At 42.9% G+C, this 21,225-nt stretch overlaps 3 pseudogenes; all 3 read right to left on the bottom strand.

The window, feature by feature from the left end:
• Positions 1–333: 333 nt before the first annotated feature.
• LOC123463524 lies at positions 334–1,610 on the bottom strand (annotated as a pseudogene).
• Positions 1,611–4,832: 3,222 nt separating this feature from the next.
• On the bottom strand, positions 4,833–18,535 carry LOC123463523 (annotated as a pseudogene).
• Positions 18,536–19,006, bottom strand: LOC123463522 (annotated as a pseudogene).
• Between the last annotated feature and the right edge of the window lie 2,219 nt (positions 19,007–21,225).

The raw sequence follows: 21,225 nt of genomic DNA, 5'->3' as shown, positions 1-21,225 counted from the left end.
AAGGCAAGTTTGTGGAGAAAAATTTAATACAACCAGATCTCTTCATGATCTTTTCACTTACACTTTTTAAAAAATATTTTTTATATTTATTTTTTTGAGAGAGAAAGAGGAAGAAGATATAAAGAGAGAATGGATGCACCAGGGCCTCCAGCCACTGCAAATGAACTCCAGATGCATGCACCCCTTGTAGATCTGGCTTACATGGGTCCTGGGGAATCGAACCAGGTTCCTCAGGCTTCAAAGGCAAATGCCTTAATTGCTAAGACAGTCCCCCAGACCCTTCACTTACATTTTTAAGAAACATACAAAGTACTGTATCTTACAAAAAGCCACTTATATACTCCTCCAAATAATGAAGGATGCTGAATCCAATTTACGTTTTGAAGGGTGTTCTTGCTTTTTCTCAGTTTCTAAGTACTGCTCATCTTCTTTGGAGCTACTTTTGCTTAATTGCTTTATGACATCAACCCAGTTTCTGCTTAGGGGAAGATCCCCTTTATGATGTGTTTTATTTGCCAGCTTATGTTTCTGTGCTTTAGAAAGCTGTTCTTTTTTGTCTTTTTTCTTACTTGAGGGGGCTATATTAGGAATGTCAACTGAGATGATGTTGGTTATGGATGTTGTGGAGTTAATGGGAGAGTGATTCTCCATGAACTGCTCTTTACTGTCCTTGGCGTATTCAAACAATACGTCACAGCGGTTCCAGATTGACTTCCACTGTTTCTGGTACCTTGGCTAATACGCTCTGCTTTACAGCTGTGGAAACAGTTTTGTTAAAAAAGCATTCACGGGCTAGAGAGATGGCTTAGCGGTTAAGCGCTTGCCTTTGAAGCCTAAGGACCCCGGTTCGAGGCTCGCTTCCCCAGATCCCACGTTAGCCAGATGCACAAGGGGGCGCACGCGTCTGGAGTTCGTTTGCAGTGGCTGGAAGCGCTGGCGCGCACATTCTCTCTCTCTCCCTCTATCTGTCTTTCTCTCTATGTCTGTCGCTCTCAAATAAATAAATAAAAAATGAACAAAAAAAATTTTTGAAAAAGCATTCACAGAAAGAAATGGAAGTGTTTGTGGTTATGTTTCTGTCCAGGAAGCCTCTATTAAGAAGGCTTTGGGGGCTGAAAAGATAGCTTAGCAGTTAAGGTGCTTGCCTGCGAAGTGAAAGGACCCAGGTTCAATTCCCCAGCACCCACATAAGCCAGATGCACAAGGGGAACAATATTTGGAGTTCACTTACAGTGGCTAGATGCCCTGGTGCACCCATTCTTTCTGTCTCTCTTCTTTCTCTCTCTCTCTCTCTCTCTTTCCCTCTCTGTCTCTCTGTGGGTGTCTGTCTCCTAGAAAATAAAATAACGTTTTGGGGGGATTTTTGTTTGTTTGAAAGGAAGTTTTTTGATCACTATTTTCACCCTATATTGTAATGAAACTGGACTTAATTCCCAGAAGCTTTCATCACCTTCATAGATGGAATGTAAAGCTTCCAGTACAATCTCCTGATCCACGTTGGCCCCCAGTGAGTCTGGGCATCCAGGGCTGACAGTGTTGGTGACAAAAAAAAAACCAGCAAGAGGGCAGTGGCCTGGAAGCCCAGGCGCCCCCCTCAGTGCCTCTGTCATGGAGTCCCCTCCTGGCCACTGCAGATACTGGTTCACATGCCTGTGCACCAACATCATGCAGCACCAGTCATGGGAGGTGGCCTGTGTGCTGGAAGCCCAAGGCCCTCACTCTCTTTCATAAAAAATAGACAGTCTTTTGGACTTGTCTCAAAAAAAATATACAAGATCCAAGGTTAGGCGTTCAGTGACTTTCCTGAACCTCAAACACCCTGTTACATTGTAAGCCTTGATTGAAGAGGAATTTTTTTTTTCAAAAAGTAACAAAATTAATCCTACAAGACCTACCCTTTCCAAGGATATGGGCATTAACTGCTTCTGGACATATTGTCCCCAGAACCCAATTATCTCTTACAGAAAGGACCCACAACAAAGATAATCTTGACCAGTTAAGAGTAGAAACACATTCCAGAGAGACCACTGTGAGACAGGGAGCCAGTCCACGTGTTCACAGTGTGGATCCATCCACTCATATCAAGGTTCCCACTTATAGAGCAACTCACCGTTATCTAAAATAGAAGGGTCTATCTAAGCTGGGAGAAGTGGTGCATGTCTTTGATCCCAGCATTTGGAAGGTAGAGGTAGGAGGATCCCCCTGTGTTTGAGGCTAATCTGAGACTACAGAGTGAATTCCAGGTCAACTTGGACTAGAGTGAGACCCTGCCTCAAAAAAAGGAAGAATAAAAAAAGGTGCAGGGCATATTGGTGCACACCTTTAATCCCAGAACTCGGGAGGCAGAGGTAGGAGAATCACCATGCACTCGAGGCCACCCTAAAACTACTAGGTCAGCTTGAGCTAGAGTGAGACACAACCTTGCAAAAGCAAAAAAAAGAGGAGGAGGAGGAAGGAGAAGAGAGGAGAAGGAGAATACGGGTCTATCTAGGGGGCTCTAGTGATGCATTTTGCCCTGGTTCATCTTTGTGGCTATCTCTGTGATTTTTTTGAGACAGAATCTTAAGTAGCATTGGTTAGTCTTGAACTTGATATATAACTGAAGATGACCTTTAATTCTTGCTCCTTCAGCCTCCCAAGTGTTGTGATTATAGACATGAACCACCACATGTGGCTTCTGGCTCTTTCTGATTTAGCAGTCACTGGGGATTAAGTAGAGAGGATCTGGAAATGGATTGAAAATAACTATTGCCAAAAAAGTCCCACTATGTGATATCATTCATACAAAAATCTAAGCAAAGAATGGTGGCATATGCCTCTAATTTCAACTACTTAGGAAGCTGAGGCAGGAGGATTACTGCAGTTCAGGAATCTTAGGCTAGCCTAGGCAACACAGCAAGACCCCCTCAGGATGAAGATGATGGTGGAGCAATTTGGAAGAGGTGATGAGAATGAAGGGGTATTAAGGATAATTCTGGGCTGGGGGGATGGCTTAGCAGTTAAGGTGCTTGCCTGCAAAGCCAAAGGACCAAGGTTTAATTCCCCAGGATCCACATAACCCAGATGTACCAGGTGACGTATACAGCTGGAGTTTGTTTGCAATACCTTGAGGCCCTGGCATACCCATTCTCTCTTTCCCCTCCCTCTCAAATACATAAATATAAATTTCAAAAAAGGATAATTCTCCCCCATTATAGACAATTAAAGGAAGAGGGTCAAAGGAATCTGTGTCATGGTGGGCTCTACAGTTGTGGGGACCCATTAGGTGTTATGGTAGGCTAGCCTCAAGCAGATAGGATCCTGAAGGGTGAGAACAGGAGTAGTGAAATGGCTCCACAGAAGCATGACGCTGCAGGAAAAAATTGAGGGGCCGAAGCTGGCAGGACTATTTAGGTTGAGCTCTGTAGTCACGCTCTGTGCCTGGTTTCCTAGCAACTGCTGTTGCGCAGGTGGTTGCTAAGCAACACGTGGCCCTCCAGACAGTGGGGTGAGGACCTTAAGAGTGTGTGGGCAGGAGCCAGAACATCACAGGCTATTGTTATTCCTGAAAGCAGCTGCTGAGCCTGTTTCTCGCCTGCTAGTTGCTTTTGTTGCATAAAAAATAATGTAATATTGGTGCAGAAGATCAGAAAATGAGAACGAGGCTAGTTCGTCATCTCACCATGCACTCAAGATGAACAGTGCCCTCTTCACTCTTTCCATTCCAGCCTTTCACTGCAGGAACACATTTTTATCATCTCACTAAATGTGATATTAAATGGTTTTGTTTGTTTGTTTGTTTGTTTGTTTGTTTGTTTGTTTGTTTGGGTTTGGTTTTGGTTTGTTTTTATTGTCTGTTTGTTTCCCAAGGTTGGGCATTACTCTAGTCCAGGCTGACCTGGAATTCATTATGTAGTCTCGGAGTGGTGCTGGGACTAAAGGTGGGTTCTACTATGCCCTTTTGGTTCTGTGGGAGGTAGGGTCCCACTTTAGGCGAGGCTTGAACTCAGGGTGTCCTCCTTCCTCAGCCTCCCAAATACTGCCATTAATAGTGTACATCACCACACCCAGATTTAGATTTTTTTTATAACTTTTGATCATCACAAAAATCTTTCAAGGTTCTTAAGTGTTATATTTCAGGATAATCCTCTCTGGTAACTGTATCAACCCATGTAGTCGCTGCATTTTCCATGGTGATGGAAATCTGACCCTCATGCATTTCACTGAGCTACACACACGCCCAGTCTCAGATGCAGCATCATTTAATTAAATATTCTCCTGTTGAGCTGGGCGTGGTGGTGCACGCCTTTAATCCCAGCACTCGGGAGGCAGAGGTAGGTGGATCACTGTGAGTTCGAGGCCATCATGATACTACACAGTTAATTATAGGTCAGCCCGGGATAGAGTGAGACTCTACTTCAAAAAAACAACAACAACAAAAAAAAAAATTCTCCTCTTATTTTTCTTTGTTAGTTTGTGGACTTTTTTATTTTTTTCAAAAAATCATGTTGTATACTTTTTATTACAAATTAAAAATGAAGTTCTTAAAAATCTCAACTTGACCAGATATGAAACAACTTAAAAACCTTTAAAGGTATAATGAGAAAAACCAGGCTTTTTAAAAAAACACAATTGTCATTACCAAAAAGAGACATCTTTAGGTACAAATAATAAAAACCCCATGCTGCAGCATCAAGGCAGATAGTTCTAGTTTATCTGGTCAATGGGCATAAAGCAAGCACTTAAGGTCTTCAGCTCCAATCTTTTGTTCATTTCTTATTGCTGGAATTTCATATTCATTATTTCTTGTTGGATGACTAAACCGGATGACAGTAAAGATTGTAAGCCGGCATTTACTCAGCCCTGCCCTGCTCAGCCTTGGGAGCAGACGAATTTTCAGCTGGTGGATCGGCTGCTTTTGTCTCTTTGCCATCTTGTGGTTTGGGGGTTCTCCGGGCACTTGCCTTGGTATTTGAAGTTGCTGCAGAACCAACGTTGAGGTGGCTGCTGACCTTAGGTGTCATCTCCTTGATTTTCCTTGTCCACTCCTTTGCATCCTTTCTGGGCTGTCTTTTGGTGAGGAGGACGCCTGTGGAATCATGGTCTGTAACCCCGATACATATTCTGTGTCAGTGGTCTGCCTTGCTCTCCTGAACCGTGGTTGTCAGCACCCTCCATCACTTCTCCCTGTACAGGAGAGTTGGAATACTGTGGTCGACGCCCGTAGGGCCTCCTCATGTAGTCAGGTAGGAGCCTTCGCCTGCAGAAAGAAGGGTTGGCGTTGTTGGGCCTGGCCTCAGAAGCACTCTCCCATCCTTCATTCTTTCCCTCACACTCACTATTCTCATAATTCTGCTGGTAGTTATGTGGAGGACCCTTAAGACATGCAGAGCATCTATGATGGTTACAGTCTGCTGCATTTTTACTGCCGTGAACTGGACCTCCACCAGGGCCTGCAGCATTTGCTGACTCCGCACCCTTTTCTCTCTCAACATCAAACTCCACAGTCTCTCCTCTCCTACACTGCAAAGGTGCTTCCTGGGCTTATTCTTCTTTATGGCAGTTTGGTGTACAAATACATCTTCCTTGGTGTCATTCCTGTTGATGAAACCATATCCATTCCTTACATTGAACCATTTTACTGTTTCCAAAACCTTCCTTGCGATGACCTTCTTGTCCCCGCCAGCAGGCGCCCCCAAAGTGAGGCCGCCCAGGCCACCGCCTCCTGTGTGATGGTATCTAGGGCAGCAGTGGCCTTGGGGCTGCTCAGGGCTCTCTGGGGTCTGCTCTCCGCTCCCACTACCCACCAAACTCTGCTTTGGTTTCTTTAGATAAGGTCTTGCTATAGCTCAGGCTGACCTGGAATTCAGCATGTAGTCTCAGGCTGGCCTCAACTCATGGCAATCCTCCTATCTCTGCCTCCCAAGTCCTGGGATTAAAGGCGGGCACCACCATTCTCAGCTCCTCTGGTTGTGATAATGAAATTGTATTCACTTTCCTTCATTTTTACATGTGCAGTTTTGTATGTTGTATGTGCATGTCTGTAATGGACAGATTCATATGTGTGTAGGTACATATGTATGGGCAGGTACATGTATACATGAATACATACGGATGCCAGAGCCAACATCATGTATCTTCCTCAATTATTCTCTAACTATTTTGTTGTTTTTTGATGTAGCCCAGGCTGACTAGAATTCACTATTACTCTTTTTTTTAAATTTTTATTAGCATTTTTATTAGCTTAAATTTTATTAGCATAAAAATATATCCTATGGTAATTCCCTCCCTCCCCCCCCCCCACACACTTTCCCCTTTAGAATTCACTATTACTCTTATGATGGCCTTGAAATCACAGAGCTCTTCTTTCCTCTGTGTGCCAAGGGCTGGGATTAATGGTGTGCACCACCACACGCAGCTCTACGTTATTTTTTGAGACAAGTTCTCACATTGAACCTAAAGCTCATGGTTTTGGCTAGATAGCTGGCCAACAAACCCTAGAGATCCTCCTATCTCTGTCTCCTTAGCATTTGGATTATAAATGCATACCATCATACCCAGCATTAGTATGAGTGCCAGGATCTGAACTCAGGTACTTGCTTTACCCACTGAACCACCCTCCCAGCCCGTGCTTCCACTTTACTGCCATGACAAATAGTGCTCCAAAGCAAGTCATTCCACAGAGAGTTAAGATCATTGCCTTGTAATCAGTACTAATGGGCAGGAAGCTTGCACCAAAGACCAGGAACATTCTCATGATTACTAGGTCTTACTAAATTCTTCCCACCTTGGTTGTGGCAGTTTTATCAGGACTGAGAAACAGATTGATCTCATGCCACCAGCTAAGGAGCTAACATGAAGAACAGAAACCCTCTGAAGAGAAGGAAGGGCATAGCCCAATGTCACCAACCCTAGTTCTAGGACCCTGGCCTGACTCTAGTTTAGATTATCAACACAAATACTTCTGTTGCTGAATTTGATTAAACTCAAAATACACTGCTCTTATTAACAAGTCCACAGGCTATAACAAAATTCTTTATTCATGCAGGGCTGGAGAGATGACTTAGAAGGTGCTTGCATGCAAACCAAAGGTCCTAGGTTTGCTTTCTAAGGACCCACATAAGCCAGATGCACAAGTTGGTGCATGCATCTGGAGTCTGTTTGAAGTGGCTGGAGGCAATGGTCACCCATTTTTTCTCTCTCTCTCATAAATAAATAAACATATTAAATGAGATCTGAGTATGGTGGCTCACTAATTTAAAAAAAACAAAAACAAAAACAAAAAAAAAAACCTCTTTACTCAGCCAAAAATTCTAATGAGTATATTTGTGTTGAAAGATAGAAAGTTACTTCCAGTCAAGGGTCTGAGATAGAAGGCACACATATCTTCCTAGATTTTTCTGATGTATTTTGCATGGTATATTTGCCCATCCAAAGGAATGACCTGATTCATTGGTGGTTAGTTTTTATTTACTTTTAAAACTTCTCGCCAAGTATGGTGGCACATACCTTTAATCACAGCAATTAGTAAGTATGGAGGCTGAGAATTTGAGGTGAAAGCCAACCTGATGTACACAGTGAGTCCAGGAAAGGCTGGGCTGCAGTGTGACCCTACCATGAAAAGCCAAAAAATAAACAAAAAAAGGAAACTTGGCCTATACCTTTGGGGCATCTGAAGAGAGCTTTAGCTAAATAATAAGACAAATTCAATCAGGGATGGAGTACTTGCTCAAGGTCAGCAGGGTGAGGAAGAGAGAGGCGACAAAGAGGAATGGAGAGCTGAATATTTATACAAACTCTCAAGAACTAATTAATGGGAAAATTTCCATTTGCAAACAATTTTTTTTGCGTTAGAAACAGATAGTAGAGAGACAAAGAGTATGGGGTATCATGACCTTCAGCTACTACAAAGGGACTCCAGATGCATGTGCCACTTTGTGCATCTGGGTTTACATGAGTACTGAGGAACTGAACCTGGGTTGTTAGGCTTTGCAGGCAAGTGCCTGCAGTGCTGAGCCATATCTCCAGCCCAAACTTTCCATTTCATTTGACAAATATGTTACATGTTACCTAGAGGGAGTCAGGTAGCTTTGCTAGTAAGGGTGACTGGGTCTCCTGAAAGTAAGAAGCAGGAATGGTTTGGGGTCTATCTTTGCAATCTCCACTTCACTAGATCAAAGTATAATCTGACTTCCTATATCTCCCTATATCTGTTTTTCCACAAATAACCTGAGCCCCTCCTGGGAGGAAGGTCTCTCCCAGGATTTAAATCTAGTCATAACTTTGTGGTTGGTCAAGTTCAGCCCCCAGAACTTGATGTCATGTCTAGTCTCTCCCTGAGATAACCCTTAGCCCAGACCAATTGTTGTCCCTCTGATTCACTTGAGCCAGAAGGTAGGGCCCACCATGCTTACAGTTATAAAATACATTTGTGAGGAAAAGAGTAAGGTCTCTGGGGCTGTCTTAGCACTTGTAAACCTATAGCCTCTGGTGAGTTTTCCGCAGCTTGGCCCAGCTGGGCTCAGCTGAGGAGAGAGCCCTCCTAGCCCCTACTTTCCCCATGGGCTCTTTACCCTCCTGCTCTCCACAGGGCAGGAGCTCTTTCTACTTTCTTTTCTGTCTTCCGCATGGTTTGTCCAGGCCCTCTACATGGGCTTTCAAGCCATGTGTTTGTCCTTCCCTTGGCTCTGTACTTCCCTAAATAAATATAATACTTTAATAATGTTTCTTTTTCTCAGTCTTGTCTGATTCAATTCTTTGGTTAAAAATACATAAGAGGTGAGCTGGAGAGATGGCTTAGCGGTTAAGCGCTTGCCTTGAAGCCTAAGGACCCCAGTTCGAGGCTCGGTTCCCCAGGTCCCACGTTAGTCAGATGCACAAGGGGGCACACGCGTCTGGAGTTTGTTTGCAGAGGCTGGAAGCCCTGGCGCGCCCATTCTCTCTCTCCCTCTATCTGTCTTTCTCTCTATGTCTGTCGCTCTCAAATAAATAAATAAAAAAATTTTAAAAAAAATACATAAGAGGGGCTGGGGAAATGGCTTAGTGATTAAGCACTTGCCTGTGAAGCCTAACAACCCTGATTCAAGGTTCAATTCCCTCAGACGCACGTAAGCCATGGGCACACGGGGGCCCATGTGTCTAGAGTTAACTTCCAAAGGCTGGAGTCCCTGGTGAGCCATTCTCTCTCTCTCTTTCTCTCTTCATCTCTTTGTCACTCTTAAATAAATAGATATATAAAATAAAATAAAAAGATGAGAGGGCTGGATAAATGGCAATTTGTTTAAGACACTTACCTGAGAAGCCTAAGGATTCATGTTCTCTATGTCCCCCGTAAGTCAGATACACAGTGATGCAAGTATGCAGGGTCACACATGCTCACAAGAGGGCACACGCATTTGGAATTCGAGTGTAGTGGCTGGACTGCCTGGTGTGCCAATTCTTTCTCTCTCTGTCTCACTCTTGCTCTCATTCTTGCTTTGGCTCTCACTCTCACTCTTTATTTTTATGTTTATTTATTTGAGAGCCACAGACAGAGAGAGAAAGAGGCAGAAAGACAGAGAGAATTGGTGCACCAGGGTCTCCAGTCATTGCAAATGAACTCGAGATGCATGCACCACCCTGTGCATCTGGCTTACATGGATACTGGGGAATCGAGCCTTGAACCAGGGTCCTTAGGCCTCACAAGCAAGCGCTTAAGCACTAAGCCATCTCCCCAACCCCACTCTCACTCTTTCGTTTTTAATCATAACTCAGACTTTATTGCTTATTAGTTACATCATTCCATACAACTTTCATTAAACAGACTGAGAAAATACACTGGGAGTGTTAAACAGATGATGGCAATATTGATGGAAGTGTTCAAATGTTTTATATGTGATAACAAGAGAGACCAGTGCCACCTTCACTCCCAGAAATTTATATATTTCATAAAAAAGAGTAAGAATACTTCATTGGCATTTAACTAGACTTGTTCTTTGTAATTGAAGAAGCTTGACCAGTTTTATAAAATCAGAGTAGAGCAAACACATATTTTTCATTACAAGGTATTTCTTAGAAGAAAAAAATCACTATGACAATAAAACTACACACACCTTGAAAACAAAAAGATGACATCATCTAATGCTCCTCTATTTTAATATTAACCCAAGAAGCAAAATTTGCCTTGTGGGGGGGGGGGGGCTGGAGTGATGGCTTAGTGATTAAGGCATTTGCCTTCAAAGCTAAAGGATCCTGGTTCAAGTCTCAAGAACCCACGTAGCCAGACGCACAAGGGGGCACTTACATCTGGAGTTTGTTTGCAGTGGCTAGAGGCCCTGGTGTGCCCCTTCCTTCCCTCTCTCTCTCTCTCTCTCTCTCTCTCTCTCTCTCTCTCTTTGTCTCTTCCTCTTTTACTCTGCCTCTTTCTCTCTCTCAAGTAAATAAATTTATTTTTTTTTAATTTTAAATTAATTTTAAAATTGTAATTTTTTTGTTTTGTTTTGTTTTTCGAGGTAGGGTCTCACTCTAGCACAGGCTGACCTGGATTTCACTATGTAGTCTCAGGGTGGCCTTGACCTCATGGTGATCCTCCTACCTCTGCCTCCCAATGCTAGGATTAAACACGTGACCCACCAAACCCGGCTTTAAAATTGTAATTTTTTAAAAGTTAATTATTCTTCAAAACTTGAGACTTAAAATACTCAAGTATAACATGACACATAAACAATCAACCCTTCTGGGAGTAACAGGGGTTGTAAGTGTTCTTCAACCTGGGGAATACACACACAGTCACTGAAAATCACATAAACATCAGTAACTTTCCTAGTAAACTGTAGCAATAGTTTCTCTAATAGTGATTTTTTTAAAAAGCAAGCATGTGTAACAGTTCAGTATTGGAAAGACTTCTACATAATGTAATGGAAAGACACACATGGCAAAAAATAAATTTGCATACTTGAAAAGACACTAAAAAATACAATTGAGCAGGGCATGGTGCTACATACCTTTAATCCCAGCACCCGGAGGCAGAGATAGGAAGATCACCAAGAGTTTGAGGCCAACGTGAGACTACATAGGTCAGCCTAAGCCAGAGTGAATTCCTAACTCAAAAACCAAAAAACAAAACAAAAAAAAAAAAAAAAACTCGAAAGACCTTCGCAACTAGAAATGTGGTTATATGATGCGCCTACTTAAAGACCTCAGTCATCCAATAATGAAAAACACCACAATAGCAAATAAATAAAAATGTATTAAACCACTATCTCCAACAATACAAAATTTAATATCCAGGCATCTTTTAGTCCCATCTTGGTATATGCAGTATAGACAAGTGTTCTGAATAAGAACTACCACTTTTTCAAATGTTTCCAAAAGTATTTAGCAAATTTGTTTTCGGGTTCTCTTAGTATACATATCACTGAAAGCTCTCCTGACCAAAGATTTTGACTTAAATCAAGAAAAAAGGACCCGGGCATAGTGGCGCAAGCCTTTAATCCCAGCACTTGGGAGGCAGAGGTAGGAGGACTGCCATGAGTTCGATGCCACCCTGAGACTCCATAGTGAATTCCAGGTTGGCCTGGGATAGAGTGAGACCCTACCTCGAAAAACCAAAAAAAAAAAAAAAAAAAAAAAGACAGAAAAAGAAAAAAGTATAAATACATGAACTTATAAAGGGCAGCAGTTCACTATTGAAAAATTAAGATTAGGAACTTCTGGTTAAGATGGTGATGTATGAATCACCCCTAAAGCATCGTGGGGGGAAAAAGCCAAAAAAAAAAAAAAAAAAAAAAAAACAGCAAAATACACTCTTCTACTAAAAAGTGAGATGTTTAAGAAGTTATAAACTGCGGCAGAGAAGAAGGAGAGATCCAGAGCATCTAGAGCCCACAGAAGCAGGCAGCAGCAGCTCCAGCAGCAGTGGAACCAGGTCGCCATCACCACAACCATCAGGCTCCGACTGAGCCTCAGGAAGAGGCAGGTGAGGGAAATCTCCACTCACACCAGAGCTCCTTGCAAATTCAAGAAATGTGAAGGGAGGACGGAGGGGAGGAACAGCAGGGAAGAATGGAGGAGAGGCTCATGAGGAAGAGGATCACGTGTACCAGTGGGAGAACTTCACCCACCACCCACAGTCTCCCATCCCCCACCGTCAGTGCAAGCACCAGCAAGCACCAGAGACCTGGGGAAGGGAGCTCACCTATATAGCACCCGGCACAGGAGATCAGAGCAGTGACCCAGCCAGCCTACCTGAACCCACAGTGCAACAAAGAGGGACCCAAACAGGAGCACAGCATAATTGAGACCAAAACCATCCCAAAAGGTAATAGGGATTACACCAGATCAGTACCCACCAAATAAACCTGGTATATGGGCTTGAATCAGAAGTGCTAATTGCACCTAGCATGTCAGGATAAATGTTAAATCTGATGGAGGGTTGGATTGCCTTTTTTTTTTTTTTTTGCTTGTTTTTTTGAGGTAGGCTGACCTGGAATTCACTACTGAGTCTCATGGTGGACTCGAACTCACGGGGATGCTCCTATGTCTGCCTCCCAAGTGCTGGTAATATAGGCATGGGCCACAACGCCCAGCAAAGATTTCCCATTCTTTTTTTTCTTTTCAAATTTGTTTTTAACAACTTCCATGATTATAAAAAATATACCATGGTATTACCTTCCCTCCCCTCACTTTCCCCTATGAAACCTCATTCTCCATCATATCCTGTCCCCATCTCAATCAATCTCTCTTTTATTATGATGTCATGATCTTTTCCTCCTATTATGATGGTCTTTTGTAGGTAGTGTCAGGCACTGTGAGGTCATGAATATCCAGGCCATTATGTGTCCAGGGGCAGCACATTAAAAGGAGTCCTACCCTTCCTTTGGCTCTTAAATTCTTTCCTCCACATCTTCTACAATAGGCCCTGAGCCTGGGAAGTTGTGATAGAGATATTGCAGTACTGAGCACTCTGGTCAATTCTTCCCAGCACCATGATGCCTTCTGAGTCATCCTGAGGTAACTGCCCCTGGACACATAATGAGGTTTCATAGGGGAATTAAAGGCGTGCACTACCATGCCTGGCTAATATTAATATTTTTCTAAAGCAAGTTATGCCTTCATCGTCAAGCAGAAAACAGATGGAGACTTTCAGATAAGAAGCCTGTGGATATAGGCTCATGCCATGTAACAACTGTAGACCAAGCATTTGGCTCTACTGGGATGGCAGTATGAAAAGGGCTTGTTCTTCTTTAGCATATCCACTAGATAAGTTCATATACATTAACACTGATTATGGTTCCCCACAGTCATCCGTTTAACAAAGCTCAAAGGGCTTCATTAAGAATTCTAAAATTATGGGGCTGGAAGGTGGCTTAACAGTTAAGCGCTTGCCTGTGAAGCCTAAGGACCCCGGTCGAGGCTCGGTTCCCCAGGACCCACGTTAGCCAGATGCAGAAGGGGGCGCATGCGTCTGGAGTTCGTTTGCAGAGGCTGGAAGCCCTGGCGCGCCCATTCTCTCTCTCCGTCTATCTGTCTTTCTCTCTCTGTCTGTCGCTCTCAAATAAATAAATTAAAAAAAAAAAAAAGAATTCTAAAATTATGGACTGGAGAGATGGCTTAGTAGTTGAGCCCTTGGCTATGAAGCCTAAGGACCCCAATTTGATGCTCAGTTCCCTAGGTCCACATATGCCAGATGCACAAAGGGGTACAAGCATCTGAAGTTCGTTTTCAGTGGCTGGAGGCCCTGGCATGCCCATTCTTTATGCATCTGCCTCTTCTCTCTCTGTTGTCATTATCAAATAAATAAATAAAAATTAAAATGATAAAAAATTTTAAAAAAGAATTCTAAAGTTACACTTTCACCTTTTACTAAGGCAAGTTTGTGGGGAAAAATTTAATACAACCAGATCTCTTCATGATCTTTTCACTTACACTTTTTAAAAAATATTTTATTTATTTATTTATTTGAGAGAGACAGAGAAAGTGGGGGAAAGAAGATAGAGAGAATGAATGCACCAGGGTCTCCAGCCACTGCAAACGAACTCCAGATGCATGCACCCCTTGTAGATCTGGCTTACATGGGTCCTGGGGAATCGAACCAGTTTCCAGGCTTCAAAGGCAAACACCTTAATTGCTAAGCCAGTTCCCCAGCCCCTTCACTTACACTTTTAAGAAACATACAAAGTACTGTATCTTACAAAAAGCCACTTATATACTCCTCCAAATAATGAAGGATGCTGAACCCAATTTACGTTTTAAAGGGTGTTCTTGCTTTTTCTCAGTTTCTAAGTACTGCTCATCTTCTTTGGAGCCACTTTTGCTTAAGTGCTTTATGACATCAACCCAGTTTCTGCTTAGGGGAAGTTCCCCTTTATGATGTGTTTTATCTGCCAGCTTATGTTTCTGTGCTTTAGAAAGCTGTTCTTTTTTGTCTTTTTTCTTACTTGAGGGGGCTATATTAGGAGTGTCAACTGAGATGATGTTGGTTATGGATGTTGTGGAGTTAATGGGAGGGTGATTCTCCATGAACTGCTCTTTACTGTCCTTGGTGTATTCAAACAATACGTCACAGCGGTTCCAGATAGACTTCCACTGTTTCCGGTACCTTGGCTAATACGCTCTGCTTTACAGCTGTGGAAACAGTTTTGTTAAAAAAAAAGCATTCCCAGAAAGAAATGGAAGCGTTTGTCGTTATGTTTCTGTCCAGGAAGCCTCTATTAAGAAGGCTTTGGGGGCTGAAAAGATAGCTTAGCCTGCGAAGTGAAAGGACCCAGGTTCAATTCCCCAGCACCCACATAAGCCAGATGCACAAGGGGAACAATATTTGGAGTTCACTTACAGTGGCTAGATGCCCTGGTGCACCCTTTCTCTCTCCTTTCTCTTTCTCTCTCTCTCCTTCTCTCTCTCTCTCTCTCTCTCTCTCTCTCTCTCTTTCCCTCTGTCTCTCTCTCTCTCTGTGTCTGTCTCCTAGAAAATAAAATAACGTTTTGAGGGGATTTTTTGTTTTTTAAAAAGGAAGATTTTGGATCACTATTTTCACCCTATATTGGAATGAAACTGGACTTAATTCCCAGAAGCTTTCATCACCTTCATAAATGGAACGTAAAGCTTCCAGTTCCATCTCCTGATCCACGTTGGCCCCCAATGAGTCTGGGCATCCAGGACTGACAGTGTTGGAGACAAAAAAAAAACAAAAAAGAAAAAAAACAGCAAGAGGGCAGTGCCTGGAAGCCCAGGCGCCTCCCTCAGTGCCTCTGCCATGGAGTGCCCTCCTGGCCACTGCATATACTGGTTCACATGCCTGTGCACCAACATCATGCAGCACCAGTCATGGGAGGTGGCCTGTGTGCTGGAAGCCCAAGGACCTCACTCTCTTTCATAAAAAACAGACAGTCTTTTGGACTTGCCTCAAAAAAAAAAATATACAAGATCCAGGGTTAGGCGTTCAGTGACTTTCCTGAACCTCAAACACCCTGTTACATTGTAACCTTGATTGAAGAGGAATTTTTTTTTTCAAAAAGTAACAAAATTAATCCTACAAGACCTACCCTTTCCAAGGATATGGGCCTTAACTGTCTGGACATATTGTCCTCAGAACCCAATTATCTCTTACAGAAAGGACCCACAACAAAGATAATCTTGACCAGTTAAGAGTAGAAACACATTCCAGAGAGACCACTGTGAGACAGGGAGCCAGTCCACGTGTTCACAGTGTGGATCCATCCACTCATATCAAGGTTTCTACTTACAGAGCAACTCACCGTTATCCAAAATAGAAGGGTCTATCTAAGCTGGGAGAAGTGGTGCATGTCTTTGATCCCAGCATTTGGAAGGTAGAGATAGGAGGATCCCCCTGTGTTTGAGGCTAATCTGAGACTACAGAGTGAATTCCAGGTTAACTTGGACTTGAGTGAGACCCTGCCTCAAAAAAAGAAAGAAAGAAAAAGATGCAGGGCGTGTTGGCACACGGTTTTAATCCCAGCCCTCAGGAGGCAGAGGTAGGAGAATCACCATGCACTCGAGGCCACCCTGAAACTACTAGGTCAGCTTGAACTAGAGTGAGACACAACCTTGCAAAATCAAAAAAAAAAAAGAGGAGTAGGAGGAAGGAGAGGAGAAGAGAAGGAGAATACGGGTCTATCTAGGGGGCTCTAGTGATGCATTTTGCCCTGGTTCATCTTTCTGGCTATTTCTGTGGATTTTTTTGAGACAGAATCTTAGGTAGCATAGGTTAGTCTTGAACTTGATATATAACTGAAGATTACCTTTAATTCTTGCTCCTTCAGCCTCCCAAGTGTTGGGATTATAGACATGAATCACGATATGTGGCTTCTGGCTCTTTCTGATTTAGAAGTCACTAGGGATTAAGTAGAAGAATCTGGAAATGGATTGAAAATAACTAATGCCAAAAAAGTCCCCACTATGTGATAACATTCATACAAAAATCTAAGCAAAGAATGGTGGCATATGCCTCTAATTTCAACTATTTAGGAAGCTGAGGCAGGAGGATTACTGCAGTTCAGTAATCTTAGGCTAGCCTAAGCAACACATCAAGACCCCTCAGGATGAAGATGATGGTGGAGCAATTTGGAAGAGGTGATGAGAATGAAGGGGTATTAAGGATAATTCTGGGCTGGGGGGATGGCTTAGCAGTTAAGGTGCTTGCCTGCAAAGCCAAAGGACCAAGGTTTAATTCCCCAGGATCCACATAACCCAGATGTACCAGGTGACGTATACAGCTGGAGTTTGTTTGCAATACCTTGAGGCCCTGGCATACCCATTCTCTCTTTCCCCTCCCTCTCAAATAAATAAATATAAATTTCAAAAAAGGATAATTCTCCCCCCTTATAGACAATTAAAGGAAGAGGGTCAAAGGAATCTGTGTCATGGTGGGCTCTACAGTTGTGGGGACCCATTAGGTGTTATGGTAGGCTAGCCTCAAGCAGATAGGATCCTGAAGGGTGAGAACAGGAGTAGTGAAATGGCTCCACAGAAGCATGACGCTGCAGGAAAAAATTGAGGGGCCGAAGCTGGCAGGACTATTTAGGTTGAGCTCTGTAGTCACGCTCTGTGCCTGGTTTCCTAGCAACTGCTGTTGCGCAGGTGGTTGCTAAGCAACACGTGGCCCTCCAGACAGTGGGGTGAGGACCTTAAGAGTGTGTGGGCAGGAGCCAGAACATCACAGGCTATTGTTATTCCTGAAAGCAGCTGCTGAGCCTGTTTCTCGCCTGCTAGTTGCTTTTGTTGCAGAAAAAAATAATGTAATATTGGTGCAGAAGATCAGAAAATGAGAACGAGGCTAGTTCGTCATCTCACCATGCACTCAAGATGAACAGTGCCCTCTTCACTCTTTCCATTCCAGACTTTCTCTGCAGGAACACATTTTTATCAACTCACTAAATGTGATATTAAATGGTTTTTGTTTGTTTGTTTGTTAGTTTTGGTTTGGTTTTTGTTTTGGTTTGTTTTTATTGTTTGTTTGTTTTCCGAGGTTGGGCTTCACTCTAGTCCAGGCTGACCTGGATTCATTATGTAGTCTCGGAGTGGTGCTGGGACTAAAGGTGGGCGCTACTGTGCCCTTTTGGTTTTGTCGGAGGTAGGGTCCCACTTTAGGCCAGGCTTGAACTCAGGGTGTCCTCCTTCCTCGGCCTCCCAAGTGCTGCCATTAATAGTGTACGTCACCACACCCAGATTTAGATTTTTTTTAAACTTTTGATCATCACAAAAATCTTTCAAGGTTCTTAAGTGTTATATTTCAGGATAATCCTCTCTGGTAACTGTATCAACCCATGTAGTCGCTGCATTTTCCATGGTGATGGAAATCTGACCCTCATGCATTTCACTGAGCTACACACACGCCCAGTCTCAGATGCAGGATCATTTAATTAAATATTCTCCTGTTGAGCTGGGCGTGGTGGTGCACGCCTTTAATCCCAGCACTCGGGAGGCAGAGGTAGGTGGATCACTGTGAGTTTGAGGCCACCCTGATACTACACAGATAATTCCAGGTCAGCCTGGGATAGCGTGAGACTCTACCTCAAAAAAAAAAAAAAAAAAAAAAAAATATATATATATATATATATATATATATATATATATATACACACACACACACACACACACTCCTATTATTTTTCTTTGTTTGTTTTGATCTTTTTTTTAGCACAAAGACATTATTTAAGACCTTTATTTACAAGTGCTTGCAGTTTGTGGACTTTTTTTTTTTCAAAAAATCAAGTTGTATACTTTTTATTACAAATTAACAATGAAGTTCTTAAAAATCTCAACTTGACCAGATATGAAACAATTTACAAACCTTTAAAGGTATAATGAGAAAAACCAGGCTTTTTTAAAAAACACATTTGTTATTACCAAAAAGAGACATCTTTAGGTAAAAACAATAAAAACCCCATGCTGCAGCGTCAATGCAGATAGTTCTAGTTTATCTGGTCAACGGGCATAAAGCAAGCACTTATGGTCTTCAGCTCCAATCTCTTGTTCATTTCTTATTGCTGGAATTTCATATTCATTTCTTCTTGTTGGATGACTAGTACGGATGATGGTAAAGATTGTAAGCCGGCATTTACTCAGCCCTGCCCTGCTCAGCCTTGGGAGCAGACGAATTTTCAGCTGGTGGATCGGCTGCTTTTGTCTCTTTGCCATCTTGTGGTTTAGGGTTCTCTAGGCATCTGCCTTGGTATTTGAAGTTGCTGCAGAACCAACGTTGAGGTGGTTTTTGACCTTAGGTGTCATCTCCTTGATTTTCCTTGTCCACTTCTTTGCATCCTTTCTGGGCTGTCTTTGGCGAGAAGGACCCCTGTGGAATCATGGTCTGTAACCCTGATACATATTCTGTCTCAGTGGTCTGCCTTGCTCTCCTGAATCGTGGTTGTCAGCACCCTCCATCACTTCTCCCTGTACAGGAGGTGGGATTCTGTGGTCAATGAATGCCCTAAGGCCTCCTCACGTAGTCAGGTGGGAGCCTTCACCTGCAGAAGGGTCAGCGTTGTTGGGCCTGGCCTTCAGGAGTACTCTCCCATCCTTCATTCTGCATCTATCGAAATGATCATGTGGTTTTTATGTTTAAACTTGTTTATGTGGTGTATTACATTGACAGATTTTCGTATGTTGAACCACCCTGTGTTCCTGGGATAAATCCCACTTGGTCAAGGTGGATAATGCTTTTGATGTGTTTTTTTTTAATTTAATTTATTAGTTTTCTTTTCAGTAAATACAGGCAGTTTGGTACCATTATTTAGGCTCATCTGTGATCTACCCCCTCCCATTAGACCCTCCTTGTTAATGAAAATGGGTCCAGCATTGTGGAGTTAGCCCCCAGTTATTGGTATGATAAATGTCTCTGCAAATCATGACCCAACATGTGACTCTGACATTCTTTCCGCCCCCTCTTCTGCAAAATTTCCCTGAGCCATGTTGGGTTCATTTTTGGTCTGCTTCAGTGCTGAGGTGTTGGGGGCCTCTGAGGCTCTGGCTCTCTGATTTGGTAGGAGTTGATTTTTCTCTGCTTTGATCTCCTTCCCCTTTGTGCTGGAATCTGGTTAACAGGAAAACATCACCCTTGCTTATTTCACCAGTTGTCCTTAGTTTCAGTTGGGCCCCTTTTGAGGTATGTTGGGGCAGCTCTCTCCTTAGGATCTGCATCTATCTGGAAAAGAGAAGGAGATTCTCCAATGGAGAGTAAGTTAGCACCCGGAAAATTGAGATAACACTTACTTTTTTGATAGACAGTATGATAGGTTTAGGCCCTCTTATACCCCATGATTGATGGTAGCTTGATATTGTAGAGTGGGCTTGTGTTTGGGTATGGTTCTGACTTGTTTTTCAGCTCCAGCTATGGGTCTAGTACCGCTGAGTGGAACAGTTAGCAAAATCAAGAGCAATTGATTCCTCACCATGGCTATGTACCACTATTGCACTTGTGTGGGCATCACATCCGGTTATTTGTTGCTAATTAGGTTAAACAATGTGTTGCTTGGACAGATCTTGGTCATTTCCCCCAGTCGCCTATGTAGCGCCTTCTGGCACTAGACATGCTGACTGTCTGGGGACTGACTCTCTCATGGCTTCCAGCCATGTCATTCCATTTTACGCGTCAGCTGCATATGGAGTCTTCAGCAATAGGGTCTTACCACTGGCCTTTGGTGGGTCATCAAGTACTCTGACAGAAGTCTGTCATTGTTTTGGGAAACCTTGTAGGTTTCTCTGATCAAAAGCTCATTGTGGATGGTAGGCCCAAGCTGGAAGTGGGGGTTACAGGTCAGTATCCACTAAGAAATTGAGGAAAAACATAACTAATATACAAGAGTTAGAGAGGAGAGAGAGGGGAGAGGGGGAGAGGGAGGGAGGGAAGATGTAGGAGATTTAGGTCAGTCTTGATCCTACCCTCTCCGGTGTCTTGTGGTTCAGGTGTTTCCTTTAAGGGTCTAGTGAGGTTTCAGCCATTTGGTCTGTCTTTTAGGAAGTAGAATTTTATGGTACCATTGCCGTTTGGGTCCGGATTACTGTTTTCCACCCTTTGATTCCCTCCCCGCCCTCCCATCCATCTTATTGTCTAGTCCATGAGGTGCTTGCTGGGTATGTAAGGCATCTTGGGCAGATTGAGGTTAGGTGTTACAGATGAGTGAGACTATGTGTCAATTTTTTTTCTGTGATTGGGTAAGTTCGCTGAGAATGATCTGTTCCAGGTTCAACCATTTTTCCTCAAATTTCTTTATGTCATTTTTTCTTACTGCTGTATAGAATTCCATTGTGTAGATATACCACATCTTTGTTATCCATTCTTCTAATGATGGACATCTGGGTTGATTCCAGCTTTTAGCTATTACGAATTGAGCCGCTACAAACATGGTTGAGCAAATCTCTCTGGCTTTTGGTTTGAAGGTTTTAGGGTAGATGCCCAGTAATGGTATAACTGGGCCTTTGACAAGATACAACATCACTTCATGATCAAAACATTGGAGAGAATCGGCATGGCTGGTTCACATCTTAACATAATAAAGGCAATATACAAAGCTCCAAAGGCCCAAATAATACTTAATGGAGAGAGATTAGAGGAATTCCCATTGAGATCAGGAATAAGACAGGGATGTCCTCTCTCACCTCTGCTTTTCAACATAGTTCTGGAAGTCCTAGCCCAAGCAATAAGGCAGGAGAAGGAAATAAAAGGGATACAATTTGGAAAGGAAGAAGTTAAGTTAGCTCTATTCGCTTATGACATGATTGTATATGTAAGAGACCCGAGAGACTCCATCC

This window comes from Jaculus jaculus, chromosome 9 (assembly GCF_020740685.1).
Source record: "Jaculus jaculus isolate mJacJac1 chromosome 9, mJacJac1.mat.Y.cur, whole genome shotgun sequence".
Classification (NCBI taxonomy): Eukaryota; Metazoa; Chordata; class Mammalia; order Rodentia; family Dipodidae; genus Jaculus; species Jaculus jaculus.
This window is presented reverse-complemented; position numbering and strand designations above follow the sequence as displayed.